This window comes from Pinus tabuliformis, chromosome 4_2, assembly GCF_031772625.1.
Source record: "Pinus tabuliformis cultivar Carrire ecotype Pingquan chromosome 4_2, CPIR1, whole genome shotgun sequence".
NCBI lineage: Eukaryota > Viridiplantae > Streptophyta > Pinopsida > Pinales > Pinaceae > Pinus > Pinus tabuliformis.
The window spans coordinates 282692695-282700367 of record NC_142304.1 but is presented as its reverse complement, the minus strand read 5'-3'; positions in this window follow the sequence as shown (position 1 = coordinate 282700367).

The window sequence follows — 7673 nt, the reverse complement described above, 5'->3', positions numbered from 1 at the left end:
CATGCACTCTGGCCGAGGTGTCCTATCGTGTTTCAAACTTTGCATTTCAAATACATAGATTCTACAGTTGCGCGTAGATTTTGTTCGACTCCCAACCCAGGGTCTTGTATAGGGATCTCATGCAATCTCATTGCCATCTCCAACGCTTCGTCCTGGGTGGAAGTTTTTGTTGTGACAGCACCGTCCTTAAATGTGGTGTAAGTGAGGCCACAAACCATGCACGATGTTGTGCATCTGTTAACATCATATTGGCTTCATGGATCATACTCTTCAGCCTTTGGTCCAGATCCCAGGGGGTCTCACCTGGGAGCATCGTGATCTCCTTAAACCTGATGATTGATTGTGTTTCTTATTTTGGCCTGCTAAATTCCCTGTTTAGCGTGGCCTAGATCTCTGTGATCCCTGCATTCGGGTGGTCATTAGAATGCTTGATATACCATGTTAATGTGTGATCCTATAGCACACTCACCAGTGTAGCCTTTTTAATATTATCATCCACGATGCCCTGTGCTTCCCATACTGCTCTTACCATGAACCAGAATTGGTCTAGATCTTCATTCCCTACTCCTCTGAACATCGGTAGTTTGATCGCTTTCACCATACTAAACTGTGGTGGTGGAGGAGGTGGGGTGGGTGGAGATGGAGGTGAAGAGGGTGAGACAGGTGGCAGTGTGGGTGGAGGTGGTAAATGCGGAATTCGCTGCCTTATCAGACTAACTGCGCTTCTTGGGGAAACTTTTGTGAGCTCTTCCTCTCTTTCCCGTGAGGGTAAAATTAAGGGACTGCTTTCCAACTCTTCACTACTTACACTTTTGTATATATTCCCACTTTGCGTAGTTCCAAACATTAATTTATTCGCATACCCGCTTTTCACACAATATCATCTTAATCCAAGTGTTCAAAGATTTAATATACTTACCTCACGGTCCCTTGAGAAAATATCATTCCGCCTCACTGTAGCTGATGGTCGTGTCGACTGTGAACTCAGTGATAAATCCTCCTATTATTCGGTCGATCCAATGGTCCACAGTGCACACTATCTTATCTCTTGATGCTTTTAGTCTGCGCACTACTTCCAGAGTCCACACTATTGGTTTTTCGAGCCTACACCTTCCCTGGCTGTCTGCTAACTTCGCGATCCACTCATATAGTTCAGAAGGAAAGGATGCAAAGAAAATTTAGTGGATTCGCTAAACTCGTGAATCTTATTATCCAACCACTATCCAATTTCTTTCTTTGTTGGATTCCAGTGGCACGACATTAGACATCCCTTATGCAGATCCCAGTCCCAGAAACAGAACCATTTGTTGGCTTGTATGGGCCTGACCCAGGTTCAGAGGGATTTAGCAAGCAAATTTCAATACTACTGGCCCTTTCGGCAACAGTCTACGGAGCGCGGACTGAGGTCTCATTCGAAGTAGTATGGGAGGGTTCTAGAACCAGGTTTTTGCACCCTGGAGATGTCTGATGGGCTTCTGGAGGTCCGCAGTTTGACCTTGCATGCACATCGCTACATGCACTTGTTATTCCTTTGCAACCTATGATGTTGTTTTCGCGCACCCATACTCGGGGCACAACCTGTATAATACCCAATTCCCTTGCTATTTAATCTATTATTACCCAATTACTTAACTTGTGTGTGTAATATTAATGGTTATTACAGCGCATTCAGCAATCATGCCAGTGCGTGCGATAAATAAACCAATATAACCATAAAGAAGGCAATGTACAGCAAACACAAAGAAATAAGAATCAACTTCTCTTTATTAGTCTTCAATCCTGATTACATACTTGACATCACCCTGCGCACTTAGCTACAAGGTTCTGCGCACTCAGCTGCGGACTCTACTAGGCCTCTGCGCACTCAGCTGCAAAGCATTTTCCTACTACTACGACCCAATACACTTAGAATCCTACTTTAAGCTCGAACCATTCATATTCTTCTTTCTAATTCCTTAGCTATCTTTACAACTTAGAGCCTCGCTCTATTTATACAATCCCATGGTCTACAGACCATGGGTAGGCCAACATGACTTTACATTACATTACATTACTTTAGGGCGGACAACCCTATGACTTAACCTATACTTCACGCTCCGCGCCCACAATTCGCGGAGTCTTACAAAACCTTTAACCAAAACTTGGGCTTTGAGCCCCAAAACATGTTGTGGGGGAATTCCACGCCTAACAGGGTGGTGGATGAAGGGTCCTAGCTTGACCTTTTGCCTTTTCTTGGTAATTAATTCCAAGGGTCATATCTCCACACAAAACTCCTTTGGAACTTCATGCTTTGTAGAATTAGGTCTGCCTCTCTGGAATTGCATATGAAGGGACCTAATTGATCTTTGATTGTGAAATAGGCCTTTTTCTTGGCATTGATGAAGTTGACTTCACCTGCATTGATGATCTATCTATAGTACTCTAAGGCAAACAACCTCATGGGGAGGTATCTTGGCAACTTGTATGGTGCAAGCATGCAACCATATATTCTAATTTATGTGTGGTTCTAATAAAGGTACCAGTCACCCACTTTGGTCTGCTTGGAAAGATGGAGGACTCTTTTTATTTCCGAGCTTATATTAGGTGGAGGATTCCCAATGAGCATGGTCATGACTGGATTCACAAAAGAATCCATAAAGTCTGAGTAGGTATATGGTGATATAAACTCATGGAAAAGTGGGGTCCAAAAGGTAACAAATTTGGGTTGGCCCCTGGTGTCAAGATTTTGGAGGGTAAAAGGAAACTTCTCTGACTGATAGTACAAAAATAGATGGTATAATATAGAAGAGTATTTGAACACCCTCTCATTTCCAATTCTTTTGAATTTCTCATGCATTCTATCAGCTATGAATGTGGAAAATTCATATATGGTTGCAGTGGGTTGTCCTGGAGTATAGATGGACATGAAAGCAAGGATGATTTCATCAATGTACTCACTTGTGGTATAACCTAAAGCACATGATATCATGGTTACAATGTTCTGGCCCCATGGAGAGAAAATAGCTGCTACATATGGAGGGGAGTCTTTAGGGATGTGTTTTTCCTCCCTGATGAAGGTTTGGAATAGCTGGGCCAATTTTTCAGGGCTAATCTTGGGATAGTGGTCCAATAGGTCTCCAATTGAGAGTGGGGTTAGGTTTGACCCTGGTTGGAACTGCAGCATTTTGTTTATGGACTCAGCTGTGATGGTGAATAGGACCTTCTGGTCATGAGACATTATGGTTCTATGGCTAGTGACATAGCAAGCATATCACATATGTACAATCTCTGGAAAGATGTGAACTTGGGGGAACTGGTATTTGGGCAAATGTGACTCCCATAGGCCAATTTCATCAGCTTGGTTAAGGTATCTATCCCTACTTTGGCAATGCACTTTGAGCAGGGTCTCTAGGGCAGTGGTATCTTTTATTTGAAAGTCCCTGTCAGCCAAGGGAAGGTGGTCCAGGTCCAGATGGGGAGTTGTAATTGGTCTAACGTCCATGGCGATGGGGGCAGCCATAATTCAGTTCTTGTGGATTTGAATTATGCTCTAGGGGTTTCTGCAAAGGTTTTTTGGAATTTTTAAAGGGTTTTTAGGTAAACAGAGGTCTTGCAGATGGTTATGGCTCAGACTGTTAAAATTAAAGTAAAATTTGATATTTTTTACTTAATTAACAGTGTTATGAGGGTGAATTTAGTTGGAATTTGACAATGGAGTTGGTATTCCATGGTTAAATACCTGGAATTAGGTGAAATTGACTGTATATGGTGGTTGATGGCAGCTACAGAGGTTCGTATGGCTCTGCTATGGACTGATGAATGAGTTGGGTTGTCTGCAACGTCTATGGAGCAATGGCAAAGGTCTGTGAGAAAATTTGTTGTTTGCAGGGGTCACAACAGCTTTCTGAGTTCTCAATAGCAAATGTGCGAAAAGAGTGAAAATAGGGGTAATTGGGTTTATATAGAAAAAAGGTTAATTTTGACAGGTTCATTGATTGATGAACAATGGCAGTTTTTCAGTTAAATGGGGGAAGCGGTTTGGAGGGCCATCGCACCACTTTTGTGGTGCGGGCAGTATTCGGGAGGGGTCAACTGATTCCATTCATCGTTTGACATGTAGCATTGGGTGTTAGGAGGAAAACCACCTTATCAAACGGGTAAAGGATAGACATCAGGCCAGGCCAATATGGACGTGAGTCGTTGGATGCAGGGGAGGGACAATCAACGGTGGTCGGGCGATGGAGTTGCACAGTGATTTATGCAAAAAGCTTTCAGGGGGCCCCTGGGTCTAATGACCGATTGTATAGGATTAAATTAAAGCTTAATCTCATCGGGGGTGCTTTAATATGGGATTAAGGATTGTGGGCGGGGTTTTAATATATTTTGTGGGATATGGAGTAGTTATATAGTTTATAAATAAACTAAGGGGTGGGATTATTTATGTAAAGGAGTTAAACATATACAGGCTAATGGGGTTTTTGGGAATTTTATATATTTAATAAAAAGTTAATATGAGGTGAAATGAGCAGTATTGTACTTAGGTATACAAAACATTATGCGTTTTCCATACACTTAGTACTTAGGATAAATGTATTTTGATGGGTTTTTGCATAAAATATATTTATCATGGGGTCTTCCTAGGTAAAAATAATTTAACCTTAGGAAAAGGGGTTTGGTGAGGGGGATGAATGAATTATAAGGGATTTTAACACCTTTCCTTCTTAATTCATCAAGCTGAGGGTTTGGTCCCACCAGAAGTCAAAGAAATGCTATGAGCCTCTTTGACTTAAAGAACTATAGGTATTAATATTTTTATTATGAAATGGAAATTAGTAAAGTGGAGTGAAATAAATGAGGGGTTGTTAAATAAACGATGTTGTGAACCATTGTTTTTTTCTTTGTCCACTACTTATACATTATTGAAAATTGCATTTAAGATAATGACATAAGTGCTTTTGTATAATCACATGATATTTCTGCAACCTTTCTACTACTTACCCACTTACTCATCCTACCATTGTTTCTTCACTCTATTTGGGTGCATTTAGGCTAGCAAACCCTTATCAATCTTTTTCTTTTCTTTTACAAAGTAAACTATCTAATTCTAACCTTATCACATCCAAGGGCTCAGATTAAATAGATGAGCTCCTTTTATTCACTCTACCTATCTAATGATCTACCAAGATTACACTGTTTGGTCAGATTTTATTCACTGACTATAAACATAAAATTCAAAACATGGAATAGCCAAGTTTAATCATTTTGACTATTATGGACTGTGGCATAAGTAACAAGCTGCACACAATCATTATTATGCATAAAATTAAATAGCAATGGCATTTTGACTTGCCCACTTTCATGGTCTCTTTTTTTCCTTTGGGGTTCATATATTTTAATTTTTTACCTTTTCCATTCTTTTTGTCCTTTGATTATTCTTTTAGGACATACCCTCTTTAAATTTTTTAATTTTCTTAATATGGTAAACATTTGCAGAAAGAAAAGGTATGTACAATATTACAAGGTTTCACCTTAGTCATTCAAAATTATGACTCCTATTGGTATAGGAACCTAACAGAACCCATCCTCAAAACTGAAGGTCATCAAGAATCCTTCCCTTAATATGTCCCACTCCGTGGTTCCATGGCGGAGCTCCATTTCTAGGTACCAATTCATAGGGATTATATCCAAAGTATGACATAATAAGTGCACCCACTCTCATTGTGGCTCCATTCCATATACTTTAGTCCATTTTCCAAATGATCTCGAGGATCAATTCTCACATCATATTTCTCAGTTAATCACATTTTAGGGTGATCAAATCGCAACCTCATCATCCTCCTATAATCGCTCCATTCATCAAAGTTGTCCTTGTGTGTAGCCCACCACCGTGTGGGCGTAGTGCGCAACACTATATCTAGCACTTGAAAGCGATGATCCTCAGGGACTTCTCTTTCAAAAGCATCCAAGAATTTATCTACATCAGTTAAACCATCATAATAGGGTAAATTTCTTACCTCCGATGACACACAGCGCAGCGATTTAGTCATCATGTTGTAGCGCATTTTAGATACTTCATGTAGCCTATTTTCCAGTGCTCCAATTCTTCATCCGAATCTGAGGTACGGGAGATTTCACGATCCCATGCAATCCATCCATCAGTTGTTGGAATAATCCAATCTTGGTCTCAAATTGTTATTTTGTAAATCTGATCCAAGTCATCATCACTTTCTTCATAATCACGGACCGGTTCAATATAGTGTGTTCCTTCTATAGGGTCCAATGGTACTACAACGCAAAGCTATTTCCTTTCAAACGACATTGTCTACTTCTTCAAGTTGATGACCTCGTTCATATCAATGGCCCAATCAATTCCAAGGAGCACGAATATGGATTGTTGTCATCAACAATTTCTATCACTTCAAAATCAGCCAACGCGCTTGCACCTTCTATATCTACAGTGACTCCATGTAGTCGCCCCATAGGGATAATCTTCTTTTGGTTCGCCATCCTCAGCTGAATCTGAGACCACTGCAATGCAGGCCTCCCCATTCTCTCCCATGTCTGTTTAGGCAAAATTTTCACATCAAACCCTAGATCCAAAATAACCTGGTCCATCTCATAATCTCCTATCTGCATAGTGAGCCTCATTTCGCACCCAATTCTTGTCTTATGTTTTCTGATATTTCTGACTTCGCGGTTTCCATTAGGAGTATTTTCCTTACCAGCACACTTGTTTATCAAATACTGTAGACCCTTCACAACCTTACTATCGTGCAGAAGTTTCATGCAAGTCTCCAGGAACGCGATAAGTACAAAAGGAACAACCTCTATAGGAGCGCTAGTCTCTGGTAGTTTGTCCTAACTTCCTAAGGTAGATGCCTCAATGACGCTTTTCTTCACTTCGATAAATGTCTCCTTCACATGTTATAGGTCGAAACCGACTTCTTTTTCTGGAGCCTTGTGGACCCATCCATTCTCTTCAGGTTGCTTTCCCTTGTCATCCCCAGTCGTTACTCTACTTCTTAGCACTATATTCACATTCAGATCCTCCTCGCGGGGCTTAGCCCTCATCATCTGCAAGTTGCGTAGGGTGCTGAGGCTACTCCTTCTTCTCCTGCATCTTGGCTATCAGCATAGGGCATTTTTCTATCATATGGTCAAACTGGGTGTAGTATTGACATGACAGGCGTGTCTGATTCAGACACTCCTATGCATAGTTCCTTGGCATCACGCAATTATAGAAAATGACCTGTCCACGACCTCTACCAGGTCCTCCTCCTCCTTGGCCCCATCCATGCCCCTGATATCCTTTGCACACTCCCCCAATGCTCTAATCTGGAAGCAATGCTTCTACTTACATTCAATATGTAGGCATCCTCTCGATCACCATTTCATAACTATGGCAATGGCACTCATCGTGGCCCACCAATTTATAGAAATCACAGAATAGTTGTTGTGGTGTATGCACAAACTTTTGCAGCAAATGACAATTATCTGTTGCATGCTTTCCGGCCACCTGATAGATAATGCACCATAGCGTGGGTCCCGCACTTGATCCTGCTGGAGCTTCTTGCCTTAGGGGCATTGGTCCCCCCCCCCTCCCCCCGTGATATAATTTGCAAAGACAAGGCAATGATATTTATCATGCCCCTAGATCTTACACTTGAGGCACCAGACTTCCTCATGCACCTCCA